Raw genomic sequence first — 26,778 nt, forward strand, 5'->3', positions numbered from 1 at the left:
CAAGTAAAGACATTTTCTGTTATTTGTTTGAAATTAGCTTCTGACTAATTTTGAACTCATGCTCTTTTGTCCCAATGTCTCGATGTTTCTGAAGTAAATTGTGGGTTAAAATTTAAGGCTGACACTTGGAATGTGACTCGAGACTTCATCCTTGGCCTGATCCTTTCCTGCCTAAATGGTGACCCTTGATGATATCATCTTTTATCAATCCTTCTTTGCGATACATGCTGATGACACCAGGTTTTACCCGTCTGCCACCACTTGACTACCTTGGCATTGTCCAACCACTCAACTAACATCAATTACTGGAGAGGCACCAATTTCATTTTGTCAGATCTGAAATAACCCTGCTTAGCTGTTACCAAAACCTCTGCACCCGAGCTCCAACTCCATTTGTCTCCCTGACTTCCTATTCACACTAAGCTCACCGCTGCACCTTGTTTGTTACTTTGCTTTCCTATTTGAGTCTGGATTGAGCTTCATATCCAATTTCCAAGCCATTCAATAAGACCATTTATTTTCACTGTAGAACATTGCCGATTTGTATCTTGACCTCAATATCCTGCACCCATCCCCCAATGCTGCTGAAATATTTTTCTACACGCTTGCCACCTTCAGACTTGAGTACTTCAACCTTGTCAGTCTGCTGAATCTCACCTTTCCCAAATTGCAGCTCATCCAAAAGGCCACTTCCTATCTGACTGTAGATCCCACTTCGGTGTTACTTCTTTTCTTACCCACATCAGCGACTCCTGTAGCCTATTGAAAACCTCACTGTGTACTTTGTCCACTTAAGGCTACCATACACACATGTACCAGCAGAGGAAGTCTAGATGGAGAATAAAGAAATCCATGTTTTAACAGCACCTGCAACAGCTCTGTTTCCCACTGAATAAATCTTTACTGTTTCTTCCCAATAATTTTACAACTCCCCTGGCCCTAACATATCATTTTCAAATCCTTGAGCTCAATCACAAGTCCCTTCAGGGTCTAACTCCTTTTTACCTCTGCAACCTCTTTCAGCCTTATATTCCAGAATGAGTTTTTCTGACTCTGGCTTTCTTTGACCCAACCTTTCTCTCCAGTCAACTTTTGGCAACTGGACCTATAGCCTGTTCAGTCCCAATCTGAAATTATTTCCCCCAAATCCTTTGCCATCCTTTCCCCTCTCTCTCAAAAGCTCCCTTAAGTAGATTTTACCGTTCTTCACTTCATCAGCCCATACTTTTCACACATCACTGCTTGATGCTCATTTAATCTTTCAACTCTGAGGTATTTTGGAACATTTTATTACACTAAAAGTGCTATATATTCATGTTGTTATCTCAATGACATTTTTCATCTTCTCACTATAATGCAGAATTTGAATTTCCTCTCCTCTGAGCTCATTCCCATATTTTAAAATGAGTTCTTGGGATGTGGGCACCGTTGGCAAGGCCAGCATTTATTGCCCATCCCTAATTGACCTTGAGAAGGTGGTGGTGCCTTCTTGAACTGCTGCAGTCTAAGTGGTGTAGGTACACCCACAGTGCTGTTAGGGAGGGTGTGCCAGGATTTTAACTCAGTGGCAGTAAAGGAACGGTGATATTGTTCCAAGTCAGGATAGTGTGTGACTTGGAAGAGAATTTGCAGGTGGTGGTGTTGTGTCTGCTGCTATTGTCCTTCTAGGTGGTAGAGGGCATGGGTTTCGAAGGTGCTGTTGAAGGAGCCTTGGCAAGTTGCTATAGTGCATCGCATAGGCGGTATACACTGCTGCCACTGTGCGCTGGTGGTGGACGGAGTGAATGTTTAAGGGGGTGGATAGGGTTGTGATTGGGGGTCATTTTTATTGCTCTTTTCCTCTCCAACCAACAGACAGTTTCCTCACTTCCACAGTGTAATGTTTCTGTTTGCATGGCATCCTAATGATTTCAGTTTAAGTTAGATTGGCAGGCTAGTTCTGACAGATGCCAGATTTTAGGACAGTACAGTTCTTTGTACTGTGCTGAATAAAAATTTGAAAGAGACTCCAAATGGAATATGTAAAAGCTAACAGTGCTAAACTGCCAAGTACACATTGATAATCCTCTAAATAACTATAATTTTTTGACAAAATAACTAATGAAATTCTTCCTTCTTCTTTTAGAAAGATTAATGTCTACCCATAAAAGAAATAACAGGTGTTATAAAACTATAATCCTATCTAATTGACTGTTTTTCCAGGATTTGAGGGAATAGGTGACTATTACAGCATAAGTTATGCTAAGAATATTGATGGGGGTTTATTCTAATTACAGGACACAGCAATCACTGTTGTCAAACCAAACCAGGACAAAATGCACCATCCTCCTGCTCAACAGCTTAACAACACATCCCAATATGGAAGGATACACGACAAGAAATGGGAATACATCATCTGCTCTTTTGTGGGCCATGAAAGAAAAGAAAGATATACATTTATATAGCGTCTTTCATCATCTCAGAACATCCCAAAGCGCTTTGCAGCCCCATTAAGTTCTAAAGTGCAGGAATCAGGCCATGGATGAGACTGTCACCAAAGGCTAGCAGAAACTTAATTAACGTGCTAACTTTGGTACCCAACATAATTGTAAGAATGAGGGAAGCCCTGAGCTCTGATATTCTCCGCAGCTGCTCTGAGCAGCTGCCATCTCCCAAAGTTAAGTGGCTCCTTTAGCAGTCCTTGTGGACCAGGAGAAGGAGGAATGCACCCGCCCCCAGAACACTCAGAAAAGCCTTCAACCTTCCCCAGCCCAGGTTGGCAGCCTTCCCCCCCACCCTCTCCTTCCCGAGCACGAGTCTCTCTTCAGCCCTGCAGGTCAGACCTGAAGTTAGGGCTCCCTTCCCAGTGCTGGGTACCGCTTTTAAGTGTCTGCAGTCACAGCTACCTGCCGCAAGTGTTCATTCCCGCCTGTTGGCCAAGCTGTCCATCCAGCTGACCGTCACACAGGAGGGGCTCCTTTCAGTAAGATCAACAGCACCTCCTCGCCCTGACCTCGCTAGGTTCTTCCATTGATTGTGGCCTCCTCCCAACTGTCAGGGCCACCATCCAATTTTCCAAGTTCTATGGCCAGAAGCTTCTTTGGAGCTGCTCCAGTTTTACATCCATAACTTCACAGGTAGTGCGGCAGGAACCCCGTGGTAGCAAGTTTTAACAGGGCTACATCATCCTTCTGCCAAGGATACAACAGCTGAACTGGAGCAGCTCCAAGGAAGCTGCCTGCCTGTATTTTTAACTAATTGTTTCCTCACCATCTAATCACATGGCAAACTGCACAGCATGTGTTAAAGCTATACACTGCTCTCTCTCTCTACACAATGGCAATCCGAGGAGAACCAGCATGCATCTTGATCTGGGGATGTTTTGCGTAAGCCTGAGATGGAAGCCATTGAGCATAAAAATCTCAAACATCAAGTGTTTTACTCTGTTGGTCAAACCGATCCCAAATGCGGCGGAAATCCACTGGGACAAAGTCTACGAGTTTAATGTAAACAATGGCTAGCATTCCCAAACATGGCCAAGGTGAAAGGGATTGACATCTTTGCCCTTGCTTAAGTCAGAAATCCCCTCCAGTACAATCCCACCATACAGTCTGGTGTTTACTCAACTGTGTGGAGAAACAGAGTCAGACTAAGGCTTAGCCATCTTGTGTTTTCTTTAGACTTGATTAACAAAGAGAATGTATGGAGGGAGTATTATAACATAACCGTGGTGATCTTTCATGTTTGGAATTCAGAACGAATCCACTTAATCCGGAAGATGTAAGAAACTTGCGCCATCAAGCTTCAATATGCTCAGCGTGTTTGAGGGAGGCTGACAAACTGAAGCAAGCAGGAATAATATTTTGTTTCATTTAAATCGCATTTTGTAAATGGGGCCAGACATCTGTTGGTTGAGATAAGACAGTGCATCGTGTGCATACCTGTAGCACTCTGTAAATTAGGGTGGACCTTGAAGTGACACAGAATCTAACAGAGAAATGAAAATCATTTTTTGATGGGTCCTTATCACTACGATAAACTGTGCATAAATCACACTGGTATACGAGTCACTGTCATTCTGCTTAAAAAGAAAGTAGCACCTTTGTATAATTCACCCCATTATATTTAGAGAAGATAAAAGCATTCACAACAGTGTGATTTACACATCAAATGTTTATATTTTCATAATATACCAGACCAAGTGTGGCATGAAGGGTGAGAAGGTGGAGTATCTGCTTTGAGTATAATCAGCTCAAAATTGCTCTGGTTTGGTTTCAGTCGGGTTTACATCAAAATTCATTTTGTGTAATCACAAACATTGTTCCAAGAACCAGCAAAATAGAACATCATTGATTTTCTCTTTCCATTAATAAGTATTGCTTGATGTACTTAAGAGTAGTAACCCGGAGCACTTCTATTAATGTTAATATGGGTTTATCGGCAAAAATAAGCATTTTTTTTCATAAATGCATCCAGTCCTCCACCTGTGAATGATTTAAAAATCACCGAAAATGACTTCATAAAATACTATACTGAACCATTGAATAGTTTCATTGGTGTTATTGGTCAATTTCTTTTATATGAAATACTTTTTAAAATGTGCCTACAATTGTCTATACATGGAAGAAAATCAACACAAGACCATTTAAAAAAAAGCACTAGGTTTTATTTCTAGAAGGATGGAATTCAAAGATAGGGAAGTTATGCTAAAGCTGTATTGAAACCTGGTTGAGCTCACTTAGGGGGAAGTTATTTGGAGGTGGCGGGGGTCTCAAGACCCATGAGAGACCTGCATTGGTTTCTCCTCAGAAGACCTGTCAGCATTTCATGCCAATCAGGAGGTTGAGGGGTAACCAGTGGACCTTCCACGGGATCAGGACACAGGGGGCGGGAAGTCTCGCCAGCCAGGAGCTGCAGGCCAATCAGAGGCCTGAAGCTCATTTGCTCAGCAGCGCCACCAGGGAGACACACCCAAGGCCTGAATCTTCGCTGGATCCCTGAACTCAGGTGACTGATGGCGAGAGCGATTTTGTGGGGTGAGGGTTGCATGGGAGGACATCGTAGGAGAATTGGCAACAAGAGCAGTGGGCGGCTCTCAGCAGAAACCCCCTGTTCCCGATGTCGGGTAATTTGATCAGGCACTGAGCACCTTTGAATAAGGCCTCGATCACTGCCCTCACCACAGGAAACCGTGAACAACCCACACAGGTTTGAGTGTCATGCTGCACACATGGTGACATGACCACCCATTTCTAGGCTAATAATAGCAGCAGTGGGAACGGCCATTAATTGGGCATTAATTGCCCCTTAAGGGCCTCAATTGGTGGCAGGGCAGGAATGCCACTGACAGGCTTTCCCGCCACAGACTTAATCAGTATGGAGACGGGCAGGTGGCGGGGTCCCCACCACCACCGTTCCCCCCGATTAAACGTCCTCCCAGCCTCTAAACTCATCATGGGGGAAAGCATAAAATACCACCCTTGGAATGCTGCATGCAGCTCTGGTCACGATGTTATAAAAAGGTTATAAAGGCACTGGAGAGCAAGCAAAGAAGATTTACAATGATAATACCAGAAATGCAAGGCCATACATTATCAGGAACGGATTAACAGACTGCGCCCCTTCTCTCTTGAAAAAATGCTGAGGGGTGACCTATTGGAGGTCTTTAAAATAACGAAAGGTTTTGATAGAATGGGTACAGAGAGAATGGGTGGAATATTGGCGAGGGGGTGGGGGTCTGAGCCCCCATTGGAGGGCCGGTGGGACTATTTTAGTCCCTATTTTAGAGAAGATCCACTGTTGGCCTGTCAAGTGCCTGAGTGGAGGAGATGCAGTGGATCCCAGGGGTGGAAGTCCCACGTGCTGAGAGCTTCCAGCCAATCAGAGGCTGGCAGCTCTACTGAATGGCAGTGCCACCTGGGAGGCAGTGACTGCTGCCAGTATGATACCCACCCAAGGCCTAGGGTTGCTGTTGGATCCCAGGCCAGCGATGAGTAATGGCAGGAGGGGATACCGTGGACTCAGGGTGGGGGCAGTCTCTGACTGAGGGGGTTGACAGCAAGGACTTGGGGTGGCTTTCTGCGGGCACCAGTCCCTTACCGATGCAGGGTCCCGTGATCAGGCCTTTGAATGAGAGATCCCCCTCCAGGAGACCACAAGCAACCCTGCAGGGTTTGCTTGTCATGCCCCCCACAAGGTGAGCACCCCCCACCCCCTCCTGGGTTAATACCAGCAGTGGGGAAACGAGGCCCATAGGTGGGCATTAATTACCCACTTAAGGGCCTCAACTGGCGCCAGGATGGGCAGGCCATCCACAAGCCTTCCTGACTTGGACTTAATAGGGGTGGAGGCAGGAGGATGATGGAGTCCTCATCAGTTACCTTCCCACCTGATTAAATGCCTCCATCCCCTCCACCAAAGGGAGGGCACAAGATTCTGCCCAATGTTCCCTCTTCTGTGGATCTTCTCTGAAATAGGTGATGAAGGTTTCCCATCGGCCCTCCAGTGGGGGCTGAGACCCCCACTGCCTCACCAATATTCCGCCCATTCTCTCTGTACCCATTCTATCAAAACCTTTCATTATTTTAAAGACCTCCATTAGGTCATCCGTCAGCATTTTCTTTTCAAGAGAGAAGGGGGCGCAGTCTGTTAATCCGTTCCTGATAATGTATGGCCATGCATTTCTGGTATTATCATTGTAAATCTTCTTTGCTTGCTCTCCAGTGCCTTTATAACCTTTTTATAATATGGTGACCAGAGCTGCATGCAGCATTCCAAGGGTGGTATTTTATGCTTTCCCCTATGATGAGTTTAGAGGCTGGGAGGACGGTTAATTGGGTAAATTAGTTAAAGGCCATAAACACATGGTGGTCACCAAGAAATCCAATAGGGAATTCAGAAGAAACATCTTTACCCATTCGGTAGTGAGAACGTCGAACACACTACCTCAGGGAGTGTCCAAAGCGAATAGTATAGATGCATTTAAGGAGAGATTAGACAAGCATATGAGAAAGAAGGGAATAGGTGGTCATGAAAGGTAGATTTAGCTAAGGAAAGATAGGAGGAGGTTTGAGTGGAGCGTAAAAACTGGCATGGTCTGGATGGGCTGAATGGCCTGTTTCTGTGCCATATACCCAATGTAATTCCAAATGCAATTTGAATAACCTTCCTGAGCCAATGCAATCAGTGAATCTCAGCTCTGCTGGAGGAACCTGATTCAGAAAAAATTGAATCTTGAACCACCGTAAGAGGCTGCAGAAAACACAAACATAATGGTTTTTAATAAAACTCACTGACATTTGAAATTCCCTGATCTTTTGCACTGGTCAGGTCAATTCTGCCTAGGTTGTGTCATGTTACTTGTGGAACTCTATCCTCAGATTTATAATCTTAAAGCATTTTAATTATAAGATATGCAAAGCTCAAAATTCGAAATTGGCTGTGCCTGTCCATTTTAAGGGAATAGTGACACAGGCGCATTTAGTGAGGAACTTTCCTTACAGCCCAGTCCTGACTGTTGTCATGGTATTGGTTTCCATCACTGTGGCACATGAGGACTGAGATCTCTAACTAAGCTCCTTACTTAATTACCTCGTTTGAGAGCCATAAGAATAGCTAGAAATGGACATCCCACATTAAGAGCTGCAGACAGATATCTTCTAAGGAATGAGCTAAGACCCTGGTTGGGACAGAGCAGACAGGGCTGACCCTGCAGTTGACCATGTTACACGTGACCTGGAAGTGCTTAACAGTGTCATTTGATGTCAAGAAGTTTGAAGGTATTCCATTCTCCAGCATTGACATCCTCCAGGCTGAGCTCAGGAGTTCATCAGACATATCGGCCAAGAGTTCCTACTTAAGAGCAGTCAGCGACATAGGTGCAAATTGCAGCCATTTTGAGAAGTGCTTTTCTCTTCTCTGGTTTCCACTTAAAGTAAATTGGATATCGTTGAACGCAAACCTTTCATGAACCAGCACAATTGGAAAGCATTTAAAAACTTACTTTAAAAAAATGCTTTCTAATTTATCCCTTGACATATTTAAGAGTGGCTTCCAGTGCACGTTGATTAATACAGCTGAAAATGTGATTATCACTAAATATAAGCAGTTTTAATCCCACCAGCTGAGAGTCATTCGATTTTAAAGTAATGAAAATGATGTTTCCAAAATATATACAGAACCATGTGTTAGTTGCATTGGAGTGCATTAGTCATTTTCTTCATAAATGAAGAATAATATTACATTCAAAAGCTTTCAAAACATGTTTATGTGTGTCTTTACAACCAAAATAATCAGTTTAATTTTTAGGGCCTCCTCAAAGGCCGACAAGCAGGCACAAGTAGTGAAAAAACTCCCAGTGCTGATGAATTCATCCCGGGAGGACAGCCAGATTTATGGGCAGGAGCCAATTGCTAGTGTGAGGTTTCTAAACTAACGCAAAAGATTACGGAAACATTATTTGCATTGAACACATTTTGCGTTTAAAATTCTGCAATCCCCCTGCACCAATCTGTGCCAGAACATAACGAGCAGAAACTCTACTCCCTAATTTTTAAAAGAGCTCAGCCATTTTCTTCTCACAATTCTTGAATTTGTCAAGAAAAGCTCAAGTCAGACACATGCCAATTATTTATATTTGGCTTAGCGTAGATTCTAAAACAAAACAAGCCTGAGCCAAACCAAGCTCAGGGGAGAGAACTGTATGAAGGTATTCCCTTCATATCATGGAGTGAACCTTCCATCTGAGTCTTTGCCAGGATATGATTGCTGTTTTTTATACTTTGGAGAACATTTGTTTAAATATTTATGTCAACAATTACTTGGCTCATCGGAGGCCTTTCCAAATGCTCCTTTGTGAAGCCCTCACAGCACAGGGATTTACTTCAAGTAGGGAATTTGTTCTCAGGATGTGGGTAATGATGGCAAGGGCACATTTATTGCCCATTCCTAGCGGTGGGTTTTCACTTTCTTGGTGAATTTTATAACAAATCAAGCTGAGAGTAACAGGAAACTGGAAAACCTTCACTGCCAGCTATAGCACAGATATCACAAACAGTTCCCCTCAATCTACCCCAACGGTGTACCTCAGCTACCTCTGGAAAGCACTATCCCTCCCTACCGGAAAATGTTGACATCATTTGCTTTCAACAGAGTTCAACAGGGATGATTTGCACTCAATTAGGATCATCTGCACTCAAAAGGGACCATTTGGCCATCAGTTGACATCATCTGCACTCAAAAGCAATCATTTGGCCTTCATTTGATGTCCCAAGTAGTGATTAACTAGCATCATTAGTCATCAATTGACATCAACAGCACTCAAGCAACATCATTTGTGATCATTTGGCATCATTTAATTACATTCAAAGCGCTCAGAAACAGTCAGATCTTGATTGTATGGGAAAATACTAAGTTCGAGAGATCGCAACAGAATTTGACTACATTTCAGACATCAGAGGACATCAGCAATATTGTGCCTTGGATTTTTCTAAGTCTCAGCTGATGCAGTATGTTATGTATACATTGTGTAGATTATTCAAAATAGGATCAGTGCACCAATCACTAGTGGGTGTGCAACACGCCTCCCTTTTCCCTGTGTCTGTGATTTTAAGAAACTCCTTTCTTTTCCAATGGTAAAAGTTTTGACTCATCTTGTCCATGCCAATCAGACCCCTCTACATCCGCTGAGATGCCTTGACCGATCATGTCTCCAGGGCAGTAGCCCACTGTAGTCCTGGCAAAGCCATCTCATGTCCCTCCATTTCAGAATCCTACTGGTCCCATTGAGACTAACATACATGTAAGTATAAGCTTTATAGGCATAATTAACGTGTATGGAGAGGACACATATTCAACATTGGTATTTTTCCTTTCAAAATTATGGTGATGGGGCAGACATCGGTCTGGTTAATACCTCCCTTTTAAGAAATAAAAATATGTTGTGAAATGTCATTTTTCCATTTCCATATATGTACATGCAGTTTAGAATACACTTATTCCATTCCCCGCAGAGAATAAATGCACTGAAAATAAAATAGTTATGCACTTGGAGTAAATTCACAAGCGCATATTCCAAGATTTTAATTTTTTGTCACAAAGAGTTTTGGTCAGCGTTCAAAAAAGTCCACAAAAGGTCCTGGGAAATTAATCATGGGGTGACCAATCAGAGAAAAATAGAAGCAAAATACTGCAGATGCTGTAGGCCTGAAATAAAAACAGAAAGTGCTGGACAAACTCGGCAGGTTTGGCAGCATTAGTAGAGAGAGAGAGAAATAGAGTTAACATTTTGAGTCCAATATGACTCTTCTTCAGAACATGGAACAAAGAAAAATAGCAGCATAAAGTTTGCCGGCAGAAAGCTCAAGTTCCAACGAATGTGTGTACAACTTCTACAGAAAATGCTTCCCCTGACACCACCCGATTCTCCACAATGCACTGTTGCATCCTGTCTATGCCTTGTGCCTGAGGACTGCAGCTCTGGAGCTGGTAATTTAAATACTCAATGCTGTTACTGAACAAAATTCAAGCATTTTGATGTGAAAGAGATATGCCATCACAATCCTAGGTTATAAATAATTGCAATAGAGTTCCCGACAGCCTACTCAAAGAGAAGCAAGTTTTTAAAACAAAATATCAAAGCTGGTGCATTAAGTTTTAATTAGAAGCTGTATTCCTCACTCCCTCTCCCTCCCCACTCTCCCTCTCTGTCTCTTTCCTCCCCTCTCACCCCTTGCATTCTCTCTTCCCCTCATATGTGTATGAGAGAGAGGGATGGAGAGATACAATGTGTGACTGTGAGAGAGAGAGAGACTGTGTGGGATACAGGTCCCACACATACTGAATCTTGCTGGAGTATGGGTCATAGACACTGACGATCACTGGGGTATGAGTTCCACGGACACTGACTGTCACAAGGGGAAGGGTTCCCAAACATATTGGACAGAATTTTACGTTGATTGGACGGGCACGCGCCTGACCCAATCGGACACGAAATCGCGCAAGATGACATCGGGCGAGCGTCCTGACGTCATCTCGCACTCGCGCGATATTTCATTCGGCGGGCTGGCTCAACAATTAAAAGATCGGTTAAGGTCATTAATGGCGCAATTGTCTTTAATTTTACGTTGCCCGTCCAACCTTCCAGTTAGCAGGCGGGTGAATCGGCCAGGCGGACTTTGCATTTCTCATGAAACCTCATCCAAGAGCTGGGTGAGGTTTCCATTATTAGATGAAAGAAAAATAAATAACCACGGACAGCACTTTGATCATGTGTATGTTCAGGTGACTGACTGCGACGCTTGGACATTTTTTTTCCCTGATTTTAAGAACTTTATTTAATGCTATTCAGGTCTTCAGCTCCCCGAGGCAGCTCTCTGCATTCAGGGAGCTTTCTGTCAGCGCTCGGCCTCACCTGCGCTGACATCAGTGCTGAGCCCTCCCTTCTCCTGCTCCCAACCCAGCAGCGCTGCAGGTAATAAAATAAAGCGCAGAAAAGCTGCATGAAGCACAATGAAGCACCAATGGACGGCCAGCCAGTGTGAAATTACAGTTGGTGGTGGCGGGGGGCCCGATCGTAGTCGGCGGACTGTTCCCCGGTTAATGCCGGGCCCACCAATTGAACCCGCTTCCTGACCTAAGAACTCTGCCCACTGACTCTCACTGGGGAATGGGGCTCCACACACACTGGCCGGGATCTTACGGCCGCGCCGCAGGGAGACACGCCGCGGAGCCATTTAAATCTCCATTAGGTTCGGCGGGACCGTAATATCCCGCCGGGTGGGAGGGACGGTAAAACCCTGGCCACCGGAACTCTCACTGGAGAACAGGTTCCACACACACACCGCGTGGAAATGTTCACCCGGCGGGCGTGCGCCCGACCCGCTCGAGGGTGAAATGATGCACGTTGGCATCGGCCAAGTGTGCCGACGTCAACGCGCAATCATGCGATTGTTCGGTCTTGGGTGCGCGCTGGAGCAGGCAGCACGCCCGCCGACAATTAAAAGGCCTGTTAAGGCCATTAAGTTATCAATGAAAGTAAATTTTTCGACCCCCGTCCAATCTAACGGTTGGCGGGCAGGCGAAAAGGCCAAGCGGCCTATGCATTATTTTGGAAACCTCATCCACAATGAGGTTTCCAAAAGCAAATAAAAATAAAAACTTCAACTTCCATTCATAATATGTCCCTGCACATGTGACAGAGTCCCATGAGGGGACATGTTTTATCACATTTTTATTTTCTTTATTTTTTTTTATACCTCTTCATCTCCCTGAGGAAGCTCTGTGCCTCGGGGATTATGCAGCACTCACTCACGCGCATGCACAAAGTTCACACTTCACCCCCCACCCTCCCGCACAAGCAGCGTTCAGCACTGCCGCTCACGTTGCACACTGGGCGCGGCCTGAATTAACCCGCCAGCATGAAATCGCAGTGCAGTGCCAATCATGGGTGGCGGCCGGTTTCCCGACTGCCCCTGCCAAGCCCACCCGCCAAGGGCAGAATTCTGCCCATTGACTCTCACTGGGAATGGGCTCCATACACACTGACTCTCACTGGGAATGGGCTCCATACACACTGACTCTCACTGGGAATGGGCTCCATACACACTGACTCTCACTGGGAATGGGCTCCATACACACTGACTCTCACTGGGAATAGGCTCCATACACACTGACTCTCACTGGGAATGGGCTCCATACACACTGACTCTCACTGGGAATGGGCTCCATACACACTGACTCTCACTGGGAATAGGCTCCATACACACTGACTCTCACTGGGAATGGGCTCCATACACACTGACTCTCACTGGGAATGGGCTCCATACACACTGACTCTCACTGGGAATGGGCTCCATACACACTGACTCTCACTGGGAATGGGCTCCATACACACTGACTCTCACTGGGAATGGGCTCCATACACACTGACTCTCACTGGGAATGGGCTCCATACACACTGACTCTCACTGGGAATGGGCTCCATACGCACTGACTCTCACTGGGAATGGACTCCATACACACTGACTCTCACTGGGAATAGGCTCCATACACACTGACTCTCACTGGGAATGGGCTCCATACACACTGACTCTCACTGGGAATGGACTCCATACACACTGACTCTCACTGGGAATAGGCTCCATACACACTGACATTCACTGGGATTCGGGTCCCACTGGCACTGGCTTACTGGGGAATGGGTTCCACATGCATTGACTCTCACTGGGGTACTGGTCCCACACATACTGGGTGGAATCGTCCCAGATTTGCACTAAGCGTGCGAGTGGGTAGGTAAAACGCTTTACCCTTCAGCCACAATGGCAGCTTGTCACTCCGTATCGTCCCAAATCCACCGCATTAATTATGCATTCCCGGGAAACACGCCATTCCCATGGCGGGTGGGCTCTCATTCTCCCGCCACGCCATCACCTTGCCAAGTAATCACGCCAGGCGCCATATTTAAAATGCAGGCACGCGCACACATCTCAGTGCTTCCAGCCCACGACTGCTGCAAAGGAGACATGGCCCCAAAAGGCAAAAAGATTGCAGCCCCCAGGTTCAATGACGCGTCCCTCGAGTGCCTTTTGGACACAGTGGAGACTCGACGTGATGTCCTCTATCTCTGCACTGGCTGCAGGATGGACAGCAACATCACTAATCTGGCTTGGGTGGTGGTGGCAGCGGTGGTCAGTGCCAATGCCCTGCAAAAGACGACATCTACCCAGTGCCACTACAGGATGAATTCCACCAAGTTAATTCACTCTTCTCCTCACTCTCAACTCACGCACTCACAAACCCACCACACATTCACAGGGATCTCACACCTCAAGGGACACCACCACTAACTCTCACACACACCCTCACATCTCCATCAGACTCGTATCCTCTCAAGCTCATGTCCTCTTCCTGTCCATGGCTCCACTCACCACACAAACATTCCATGCAGCACCATGTGTCCTGCTCACACTTTCTTCATATGTTTTCATGCAGGAGAAGCCTGTTTACATAGGCAATGAGAGGCCCCGGACCAGGAGTGGAGTGGCCCACATTAGGCCCCGCACTCACTTTGAGGAGTGTGCCATCACGCTGTCTGGTGAGGACATGGACCATGCCTGCAGTGACGGTGAGGTCGGCGGTGAACACCCTCATAAGGGTCCTGCACCACATCATCCCTCTCTCAACGCAACTGTAAGTGCTCTCTCTCCTGCTTTTGACTCTGCTATCATGGACTATGTATCACTACTTCAGCTCACAGGGAGCTCTGCCAAGCGACCAACACCCTCAGCCAGCCAGTCCCTCAGCTTCATCCATATCTTCATCCCCAGCCAAGAGGACACCTCCTCTATTGAACAGGTGGAAAGAAGCAGCCTGGAGACCCATCACAGTGCTAACCCACAGGCCTCTGTGAGGTCCGAGTCAAATGATGAGCCTCTAGATTTAGCTTTCCAACTCATCCTGGAGAGTCAGCAGAAGGTGTGGGAACATTAGGTAGAGCTGTTGGAAGCCCTCAGCAGAGTGGCATGCAAGTCGGAGGAGTCTGACTCCTTCACTCTGATGAAGTGATGCCCACATATGCATGTGTGGGGAAGATGACAGGCGCCATGGCGACCCTGGTCCAACAGAATGCGATGATGTTCAGACTTGCACTCCATCGGGGGAACTATGGATAAGTTCCTGCAGCAGCAACACGAGAGGGAAACAGGGCAGCTCGACGCCCCTCCAGGTGCTCCTTCCCCTCAAGGAGCCAGGCCGGGACCCCCGAAGGGAGGAGGAGCGGCAGCCGGCCACCCCTGGGTTATCCACACAGACTGACTCCTGGGATGGCGGGACTGACATATGAGGAGAGATTGAGTCAGTTAGGATTATATTCGCTGGAGTTCAGAAGAATGAGGGGGGATCTCATAGAAACCTATAAAATTCTAACAGGACTAGACAGGGTAGATGCAGGAAGGATGTTCCCGATGGTGGGGGAGTCCAGAATCAGGGGTCACAGTCTGAGGATATGGGGTAGACCATTTGGGACTGAGATGAGGAGAAATTTCTTCACCTAGAGAGTGGTGAGCCTGTGGAATTCGCTACCACAGAAAGTAGTTGAGGCCAAAACATTGTATGTTTTCAAGAAGGAGTTAGATATAGCTCTTGGGGTGAAAGGGATCAAAGGATATGGGGAGAAAGCGGGAGCAGGCTACTGAGTTGGATGATCAGCCATGATCATAATGAATGGCGGAGCAGGCTCGAAGGGCCGAATGGCCTACTCCTGCTCCTATTTTCTATGTTTCTATGAATCTCAGAGGCTGTCTCTCTCCCTCCAAGTTCCCTTTGCCTGTGAGCCCCTCAACCTCGTCCTCTATCACTGCAGAGGGGGCAGCCGGCCAATGAGTGATACCAGAGGGAAAAGTGTGTGTGTGGCAGGGCCTTTCAGAGCCTCGTGCAATCACTCTCCCACACACGTGGATCCTTCATGTATCACACTGACCTCAATGTCCTGAGCATTTTGAATGCTGCCTGCTGGGGTTCACTTTCAGTTGTCCATCTGAGCTGAGCTGCATCTCCGCCCGCCCACTGACCACACTCCCATTCAGCCCCTGTACCCGTCCAACATGACTGTCGTTTCACTTTCGATTTGGACAGCATGGTCTAGATTCGGTTTTGTGTGCGATTCCCCCATCTTTTCCCCTCCCCCAGCCACCCATTTCCTTTCCCCTATCACAGTTGACACCCCCCCGCCGTCTCCCGGCATCACCTTCCACCTCCCCTCTGTGACCTACCAGCCACAAACCTTTTCCCTCGGGGATGTCCAAGTGAACATGCACGTTCCCTCCCATCCCACCCCCATCCCCATTCACCTCCCCGATCTCGTCCTTCCCACCCCCAGGGCCTGTGTTTGTCTCCAAGTCTCCACCAACCACCATCGCCGTCCCTTCTACCGCTACTGCCGAACACTCACCCTCCCTCCCTACCACCTCACTCTGCCCTCGGTCATCCTCACCCTTCCCTCATTCCACGCCCACTCTCAGTTTGCTCCCCTGGACGCAGTCATGAACCCTCCCTTGCACATTCACCTGAACATCCCACCCTCCAGACCCCTTCCACCCCCAGAACCCCTTCCTCACCCCTTAGTCATCGCACACCTGCAGGACTCCCCCAACCCCACTTAGTACCCCCCTCCTTCCTGATTCCCTCAGAAACCCTTACTTCTTCCGCCACCCTTAGTCCTTTCCCCCTCCGACTCCTGCCTCCAGCTTCACTTCTTCCACCAGCTTTACTCCTTCCCCCTTCCTAACTTCTTCCTCCACGCTTACTCCCTCCCCTCTCTGCACCCCTTCCCCTCTCTAAATTCCTTTCCTTACACCTTCCACCCCCCTCATACCTACCTCGCCAGCTGCAATCTTCTTCCCGTTACCCCCATCTCCCCCCCATACTCCCTCCCCCCTCCCAACCTCCACCCCCCACACCTTCATTCTCCCACCAACCTCACCCTACCCGACACCTCGTCTTCTCCCAGTCGATCCTAGACCTTCCTCTCCCATTCCTTTGACCATCATCCCTTTTGAGCAACAACGGTGACTTTCCACCTTCTGTGAGCTGCTTCACAGTGGAGCCATGTCCATGAGATCCCACCCAGCATGTCCTGGACGTTCCTCCAGGATCCCGTTGCTGTTGGGCTCCAGCATCGTCTGCTCCTCGGATGTCCGCGATGTGAGCAAGGCTGTGACGGTAAGACCCGACTTCTGCACGTCACACTTGTCAAGACGTGTTCTGCACCGACGTGTTTTCCCGCTGACTTGAATGGATGATCCAGCATGGGGGGAATGAGTCCGGCGGGCTGGCCTTATAATGACATGCTGATGTATTGCAACGAGGTTCCCGATGTCCGATGGCGGGGAACACGGCCCAACATCGACAGGCTGAGTGGACGATCGCAAACTGGTTTCACGACGTCATGAGACCGATTTTTGGCCTTCTTGCCACATTGTCTGTTCATTCGACCGAACACGCCCAACGCCAGCAGGCACTGAAAATCCTGGCTTCTGACTCTCACTGCAGCACAGGTTCAGAAACCAGGTAATCATAAGTAGGTGTGAATGGGCACCATCCATCACCCATTGTGTAGCAATGGCTTCAAACTTCAAATCAGGCTGGGAGGACAAAAAAAATTGATCATGTGGTCACCTGACCAAAAACGTCTTCAGACAACAAATCTTATTACCCAAGAACCAGAGAGAAACTTACCTGTCTGAAAACTACACAGCAAAAAATAGCAGCAGCAAAGGCAGCAATGTCTATGCCTTAAAACTGGGGACTACAACATTGCAGGTTCTCTCAGCCTTTTCCACAAGTAACTAACTTTGTGACGTGCTTAAAATCCACCTCTTTGAGGGAATCCAGCAATGATCCTGATGTGTGACTTCGGCTATTGAAACCATCTAGACTACCCTTCAGGAGTGGAAACAGCTTCTTCACTGGGCCTATAACACATGCTTTTCCTAAGATGAGCCAAACACATGAATTACAAATTATTCTTTTGTTTATGACTTGTAATAGTGTACTATTCTCTTTGGTTGTATTTTTTTTTAAGTGTGTGTGTCAAGTGAGTGATGTAGTGTTAGACTTTCAGGGTGAATATGTGAATAAATAATCCTCTTTATTTAAACCCACAAAACCTTGCTGCTGGTTATATAAATTGACCACACACTCAGGAGTTAAGAAACATACACATCTTCCTTTTCAAAAATGCACTGGAATCCCGAACAGCACTGTGGGTGTTCCTACAGCACACGGACTGCAGCAGATCAAGAAGGCAGTTCACTACCACCTTCTCAGAGGGCAATTAGGGATGGGGGATAAATGCTGGCCTATCTAGCGATGCTCACATCCCATGAACAAATATAAATAACACTGATTATGGACAGTAAGGGAAGGGAATTGGGGTTTCAGTTCAGTCTCATCCCTGTCTGTAACAGCGGAGAGGAACATTCATCCATCAGTCTGGCCTGGTTTTCAATCCAGGTCCCAGATGTGAAACAGCAGTTGTTTTCTCAATCATTTTTGGATTGCGAATAGCACTGCTCACTGTAAGCTTTATAATGATAGCAGCATTAAACCGAGAGGCCACTCAATCTAATTAGTTTAAATACATGCATCTAAAGATCAATTAAAGATCAATTACTGTTGCTGAAAGAAGTCTGTCGATTGACAGCAGCTTGTAATGGCTCAGCTCTTCCTGACCACTGTCTCCACCAGCCCCCCCGGAAAACATGTTAAGATGAAGAGAGTGGATGGTGGTGATGTTTATTAATTACACTGCCATTTTTGTCTCTCTCTTTTTGGTGAAATAGCCCTTACATTAGAAACAAAACTGGCCCACCAGGTCAAGGACAACTCTAAAGGCTCTTAGTTTCCATTCAATGCAACACAAAACAACAATTAACTAAAGTACCCTGAAATATTATAAAGTATATATGAGATGTAACTTTTTACGTTTAATAAAAAAATAAATATTTTATAAATATATTTATAATATATATTATTTAATGTATAATATTAATTCCAACTCCAGTCTCACTGTGTCTCGTGCAAACATGCTGTTTTTTCCATTTTTCTGTTGGCTTTTTTCAGATTGACAATTCATTTTTGCATATCAATACATCAGGTACTTTCAACAGTTATTAATAAATTAGGAATAATAGAATAGAGTTTCTACTTAGGATACAATTGGTGATCCAGGCATCAAATTGCATTAGTATTAAGAATTCACCTTACCCTCTTGCCCCTTCCGCCCAAACCCATTGACATGTCGTGGAACGTAAAATCTGCCACGAACCAATGCGACCGGACAGCATTTTCGAACACAGCTTTATTTTAAAAATAAATCCTTGATACATTTAGGAATGGCAACTAGATGCAGTTTGATTAATGAAGTTGAAAATGGGTTTACCCCCAAAAAAAACAAGCATTTCAAGGAGACTTTCCAGTCCGCCGATTGACCTTAAATGACGGGAAACGACTTAAAAATATATACAGCGTATTTTCCTAAAATTCTACTCAAAAGCTTTAAAATGTGCCTAAAAAAGTGTCCCTGAAAGATGGTTTAATATTTTTCAGGACCTGCAAACAGGCAGAATTAGTGGATGTTCTTAATTGTTGATTAGTTTGATTTGGGGCGGGATTGGTTTCGTGAACAAGACCAGCCACTAGCCTGATGCTCTTAAAACTAATGCAAAAGCTTGCAGAATTTGGATTGCACTGACCGTAATTTGTGCTTAAAATTCCATTTACAAATTCCAAAATCTGGGACACTGGATTGGCTGATTTTGGGGGTGGATTGTGCCGGAAAAAGCAATGCAACCAAGCAGAAACGGCTGCCCAAAACACTTATTTTCTCCTGAAAGTTTGCAATGAGAGGATTCTCTGTTCCAACCTAGACTGAAATGTTACACCCCAATTATTTAGTAATTTTCATTAATTAAACAGAAAAAAATCAAAAGTTAATGCATCCAATTCTATTTAACAGTCTCCCCCATAATCAACACTCTATGATTGTTGGTGAGTAATATAATAATGAGAATAATTGTGGAGGGAATTCCAAAGGTTCAGTTATTATAATAACATATTCATATGGAATAAGGATCCTGCTGCTGATGCATTTGGCAGTTATTGAGAATTACTGGATTAAACAAAAATAAGATATCAGTCAAGAAACTCTGTATTAGTTGAGACCGAGTCAGTAATAGTTACTAAAAAATTGGGCTAACTACATAGTTTCTTCATATTATATAGGTAATAGAATACCATCTATTCAGTTGAGGTCTATTGAAGTAGAACCAAATATTTCACAAGTCTACTAGATGGTTACTATAAGGCAGTCTTTGTAAGCCATACAAGAAACACAAGGTACAGCAAGTGGCATGTTATAGAGAGAGAGTTTTATAAGGCTTCCGTATTAAAGAGAGAACCATAAGGACTGCATGTTACACCAGAGGTCACGATGTTTTAGTAAGTGTTATAACAACGGCCTAGTGTACATAAAATGTTGTGGCTTCGGGGAAAATGTATATTCATTAAAGACATCTGAAGCTTTTTTCTCTGAAAGTTTGAAATGAAATTATGCATTAGATTTGCCTCTTTGATCCAGTTGCAGTGAGAAAATTCCCTGTGAATAATTAAGCCGAGGTCCTCTAATATCACCTTCAAGGGACCATCAGTTGCATTCTCACCACGATCTTCAAAGCCCCATTCCTTTGAACTTGTGCTGTGTTATTGTCATGGCTCCAAAAAATGCTTGATGATCAACATTTAACCATTTAACTGTGTATAACTTGGAGGGGAACTTGGAGATGCTGGTTGTTCCTATATACTTACTGCCTTTGCACTTCTGGAAGTGGAAGTTGTGGGTTTGAGAGTTCTGCTGAAAGCCTTGGCCACTTGCTGCTATGCATCCTGTAGATTGTGCACACTCCAGCCATGGTACACTGGCAGTGGAGGGAGTGGATATTAAAGCAGGTGGATGGGGTGCTAATCAAATGGACTACTTTGTCATGAATGAAGTTCTATCTCACTCCTGACTTGTGTCTTATAAGTGGTAGAGAGGCTTTGAGGAGCCAGGAGTACCACTTGTGAAAGAATACCAAACAATGGTTATGGCCTTCTATAATAGCCACAGCATTTATGTAGCTGGCGCAGTTGAGTTTCTGGTTGATAATGACCATCCAGAATGTCGATGGTGGGGGATTCAGTGATGGTACTTCCATTGAAAGTCAAGGAAATTAGTTAGACTGTGCCTTGCTGTGGATGCCCGTTGCTTGGCAAATGTGTGGCATGAATATTCCATGCCACCTCTTGTCCCAAGCTGGATGTTGTTCAGGCCTTGCTGTATGCGGGAAAGGACGGCTTCATTATCTGAACAATTGTAAATGGAGCTGAACACTGCCTTATGATGGTGGGAAGGTCATTGATGAGGCAACTGAAGACAGTGGGCCGGAGATGCTGGCCCAAGAATCCCTGCAACAATGTCCTGTGGCTGAGATGAGCTTCCAATAACCATAGCCGTCTTCCTTTGTGCAAGGTATGACTTCAGCCACTGGAGAGATTTTCCCCGATCCCCATTGACTACAGGTTTACTAGGGCACCATGCTGCCACATTTGGTCAAATGCTGCCATGAAGTTAAGGGTAGTAATGCTTGCTTTCTCCTCTAGAATTCAGCTCTTGTGATAAAGTCTGGAGCTGAGAGGCCCTGGAGTGAATACAAATTGAGCAATGGTGAAAAGATCATTATGTATATGATGACTATGTTGCATGGTAAATAGTGTCATAGAGTCATTACAGCGTAAAAAGGGGCTATTCAGCTCATCAAATTCAGGCCCCTGCTCTAGCCCTGTGGCCCTGCATGTTTATTTCCCTTACACGGTGATCGTACCAAAGTTTTCCATCTGTTTTCAATGATATCCCCTACATGCTTCTGTTTGTGCCCTTACCCCTCCTGGAGGCTGAGTTAAGAATATACAATATTAATGTCCTAGAACATAAAAACTGTGAAACTCCTAACATTCCTCATTTTTCCTTCACCTCACAGCAGCAGTTGGAGAGGGAGGATGACTGCCTCAAAACAGAGTGAGAGGTGGTTAGATATTAGTGTTGCAAACTGGGGAAGGAAATATGATTAGAACCCAGAATGTTCCTTCAAGGTAAGACAGAAGACAGACCAACAAAGCAAAAGGACCACTAATTTAAGTTAATAAAAAGTAAATTTAAAACAGTTAAATAATAAAACCTTGACACAAAAAGATGGTACAGTCAAAGAAATTAAAGGCATTAAACGTGTGGTAATTTGCTAGGCTGAGTGAGCTGCATGCTACAAATGAGCCTTAATGGGTCAAACAACCATTCTTGTACCTGGATTTAATTTCTTATGTTCTTAATGTTGTAATATGCCTTAAAGTGATAGCATGCTGTTATGCCTTTAAGGGATAGCAGCATGCCATCGTCTTAAGGGACGCGTGTCATATAGTCCAGCCTTAATTTCACTTGAGCCTGGAGCAGGACACAGCAGACACACTTCCCTTAAAGTGATGGCATGCTGCTAACCCTTAAAGGCATATTACAACATTTAATCCCACCGCCATTAAATACAATTTCTTGATTTATCTTGTCATTTCTCCTCCCTGTTTTCAATATTTCTGGTGTCCTGTACTATGGGCCTTGACCCCTCAATTAGCTTAGTCAATACAGTCCACCTCTGATCATTCAAAGTCTGGCTTTTGCAATAGCATCCTGATTTATCCAATAATTCGAATTGAGCAATGTAAATTACATGGTCAAGTGGGGATTTAAGAATTGAATTATTAGATCATTTGAATTAAATGATTGAATAAAATACTTTGAAAAAGAAGTCTTGATCTTTCCAATCAACCTTCAAAAAATAAGTACATTTGCCAACTAACCACCACCTCACTGCATATATATTATTTAATGAAGTAATAATGGACAAATAGGAGTGAAGCAAAGAGTAATTATAAAAGAGGCTATAAAAGATTATAAATCCAGGTACAAAAGATCAAGACTTGACTGAAGTATGCAAACTCATCTTGAATACTTCAGATAAGGCTCTTATTTTAAGTAAAAACTATGGCAATAGGGTAGAACTAACCGGTTTAAGAGTAGGTCATGTATTATAAATATCATGCAAATTTTGAAGGCTAACAGATCTGCCATTGATCTTGTGCATGTTTTTTTTTTAAAAATTCATTCGCAGGATGTGGGTGTTGCTGGCAGGGCCACCACTTCTTGCGCATTCCTAATTGACTTGAGATAGTGGTGGTTAGCTGTTTTCTTGAATACAACTGAGTAGCTTGCTATAGGCCATTTCAGAGGGCAGTTAAGAATCAACCCTGGGCAGAGTCTTCTGCCTGTCGGGGGGAGGGGGGGTGCTGGTCGGAAGCGGGCGTGGACCCAATTGCGGCCCGCAATCGCCTGCGCGCCTCCATTTTATGTGTCACGCCCAGCGTGACGCGTGCCCGCTGGCGCTCAGCGCTACCTGTGCGGGCCGGGGGGGGAGGAGGGGTCGGGGCCTGCACTCTTTTGTGCATGCACGCGAAATAGCGGAGAAATTTCCCTGAGGCATAGAGCTGCCTTAGGGAGATTTAGTCCAATTTGAAACTTTAAAATAAAGAAAGATTGAAATTATTTAGACATGTCCCCTCATGTGACAGTGTCACATGAGCTGGGACATGTTTATGAAATGTGTAAAAAAATATTTATTAATTTAATGAAACCTTCATGAAACTTCATCCCGCACATGGATGAGGATTCACTGGAAAACGTGAAGGCCGATTGGGCTCTTCGCCTGCCCCCCGCCAACCTTAAGGTTGAATGGGTAGCCCTGTCAGTTAGCTCAATTGGTTTATTAATGGCTTTAACAGGCCTTTGACAGTTCGGTGGGCGCGCGCAGCCGTTTTCAGCGCATGCCCGCTGAAGGGAAGATCAGAATGATGTGCGGTGATGTCGGGACGTACGCCCGATGTCACCGCGCGTCATTTTTACGCATTGGCGTGCAGGGCCTTCCCTCGCACGCCAAAGAGAAAATCCTGCCCCCCTGTTTCTGAAGGTCTGGTGTCACATATGGGCTAGATTGGATGAGGGCACCAAATGGGTCTTTATGTTAATCTGATAGTTCCTTAGTCATCATTATTAATACGAGCTTTTTTATTATTCTACAATAAAAGACCTATAGCAAAGAGAAATAGCCATGGAATTAGAGATGCTAATTTGCCAGGATTACAGAAGACAGATAGAAGTCACAAATCTCTCTACTTTCCATTAAAATATGGTATCTTTTTACAATCTAAAAAGACAATGCTGGAGTGGAACAGTGGACGTAGTGTGTATTGATCTGAACCTGAGCTGAACTCACCTAACCTATATCAATGGGGTGAAAGGTGGGGCAGGATCAGGAAATGGTGTGAATCAGCAACCTAAAACAAAGGGTTGCTGGAAAAATTTGAAGGGATCCAGCCACCTAAAGGTATTGAATCAGTCGTTATAACCTTTTTTAAGAATGGAACTATTTTCGTTACTTTTCAGCTTTCCCTACAAAGAAACAAAAGGGAAAAATTGACAAAATTCAAGCAAAGTAAAATGCAAGGGCAGAACCAGACTGGATAGAGCAGTGCAACTCCTGAATTCCCTAAGTTTATTTTAGCATGTCTTCACATACACTTTTTTCCCTTTGGAGGTAGTGGGAGGATTCCTGGGCTGATCATTGGTCCATTGAACCGCGTCATGAGTGTTCCTTTCATGGCCAACAAGTCCTGGCGTGAAACTTGAACCAGGAGCTTTCAGCCCAGAGGTAGGGAATGCTACCACTGCACCACAAGACCTCCTATTCCCTGAGTAATGTCTGGTGAAGTGGAAGTGGATGTGTTGCCTCAAGAGGTGGGTTTGAAACAGGTTACCCTGCTTGCCCCACAGTCTATTCTCCTCGGAGGCCACTGTGTCGCATTCTGGGCAGGAATTGACAGCTTGTGTCAATGCTCTGCAAGTTATCTGCAGGATCTGAAAGATGGAAAGGCATACATTTTTTACAGCACTTATAATGCCCTCAGAATGCCCCACAGTGCTTGATAGCCAATGAAGTACTTTTGAAAAGTAGCCACACTTGTACGACACACAACAAGCAATTTGCACACAGCAAACTCCCACGATATGCAATGTAATATTGACCAGATTATCTGCTGTTAGTGATTATTTAGATAATAGTAATTTATATTAGGGATAAATATTGGCTCGGATACCAGAGCTCGCTCTGATCTTCCTTAACATAGTTCCAAGGGTGTCCACCTGAGAGGGTAGATGGGACCTCGGTTAAGCATCTCATTTAAAGGGCAGCAGATCTGACAGTGAGTAGCAATTCCTCTGCACTGTACTTCAGTCTTGGCCAGGATTTTATGTTCAAGTCTCTGGAATGGGACTTGAACCCATACTAACGATTTGGAGGTGAGATATGACCTGGGAATAGACAGGAAGAAGATGGCACAGTTTAAAATGGCTGACAAGGTAAGATCACTTAATAAAAAGACTTACCAGGTGGCTGGCCCAAAGTTTGTTGTATGTTGTCTGAAGAACTGTTCCATGTTCATCGCTGGCCCGTGCAAAGCCCTCACAGTTATCCCTGCAGTAGATGGTACAGAATTGCAACTGATCTTTGCTAATTCTGAGCTACCTGTTCCTCAGAGTTATTGCCCAGTTGAAGTAATTATGATTTTATTTAGTGTGTAATGTACCTTTAAGAATAATACTTTTTAGGAAAGATCACATGATCTATAGCAACCCATAGGAAAGTAGTGCGGGCTACCTCAGCAGACAGTGTAGAGATAGAATTGGAGTTGAAAGCACATATGTAGTTGCTGCCAAGTATATTATAAACAAACATAATGTTTCCACTTAAGAAGCGTCTGCAGTTCAACTCTATTACTAATGGTACAACTCAGCCACCCTTACAACAAACTGGCGACAGGGGTAAAACAGGATTGAACAGAAGAAATCAAGTTAAAACGAAATCGACAGTGTGCCTCACCTGGTGATTATAAGTAGCAAGCTCTGTTAGAATTGAAGGAGTAATCCTCTCTCAAAATGCCACAGTTTGGGAGAATTGTTCCTTTTGAACTTGTCACAGACTCAATATAAAGAGCATCTCATGTTCTTTTTTCAAGTAAATGAGATTATGGGGGAAGAGAAGAGGCGAGCGATCCTCTTGAGCACTTGTGGGAGCAAAACCTACAGTTTTATTCAAAGTTTGATGGCACCCAGTACCCCAGGTTCAAAGAATTTTGATGAATTGGTGGACCTTGTGAAGGGTCAATTGAGTCAAGATGCAGAGGTTTAGGTTTAATTTGCAAAATAAAGCCCTAGGTGAGACAATTGCATGCTACGTGGCAAATTTGAAGCAGCTAACGGAAAACTGGGAGTTTGACATGACTCTGAACGGTATGCTCAGAGATTGTTTAGTGTGTGGTGTGAAAGAAGACACTATTCAGAAAAGATTATTGTCCGAAGTGAATCTGGATTTCAAGAAGGCACTAGAGATAGCGCTGGCCATGGAAAGCGAAGCAAGAGATTCAAAAGTAATACACGGTGCGCAAAATGGTGCCGTCTTCCACATCGGGCAGGAAACATCAAGCAAAAATGACGCAAAAAAGTGAGACTCTGCCGAGAAGCAGGAAACAGCCCCCGCTGGCTGAAGAATAACAAAAAATAACTTAGCAACAACATCAAAGAATAATTTTAATAGAGGTGGAAACAATTAGTCTTTTAGTGATTGGCAGTTTAAAAAAATCGAATGCTACTATTGTCACAGAATGGGCATATAATGAGGCAATGCAAGGAAAGATTCAAGCAGGCTTGTAAACAAAAGAAGCAGCCCAATGAAATCTACAATGTAGAAGAGCCTGAAACAAAGTCAGACATTTATTTATTGTTTAATCTGCAAGTTGGAAAGACAGAACCAATATTTGTCACAGTGAAAGTAAATGGCAAACCTATTAAAATGGAAGTGGACACGGGAGCTTCCACTGCTGTAACTGGGGAACCTTCAGATATTTGAATAATGGTGAACATGAATTCAGTTTAGAACAAACAACTGCCAAGCTAAAAACATATACGGGTAAAGACATTCAAGTAAAAGGCATAAGCAGAGTAACTGTCCATTATGGTAGCCAATCAGCAAAGCTACCAGTGTTGTTATTAAGAGGCAGAGGACCAAAACTTCCAGGATGAAATTGGCTATGGGAAATCAACCTTTATTC

Source organism: Cetorhinus maximus, chromosome 25 (genome assembly GCF_964194155.1).
Source record: "Cetorhinus maximus chromosome 25, sCetMax3.hap1.1, whole genome shotgun sequence".
Classification (NCBI taxonomy): domain Eukaryota; kingdom Metazoa; phylum Chordata; class Chondrichthyes; order Lamniformes; family Cetorhinidae; genus Cetorhinus; species Cetorhinus maximus.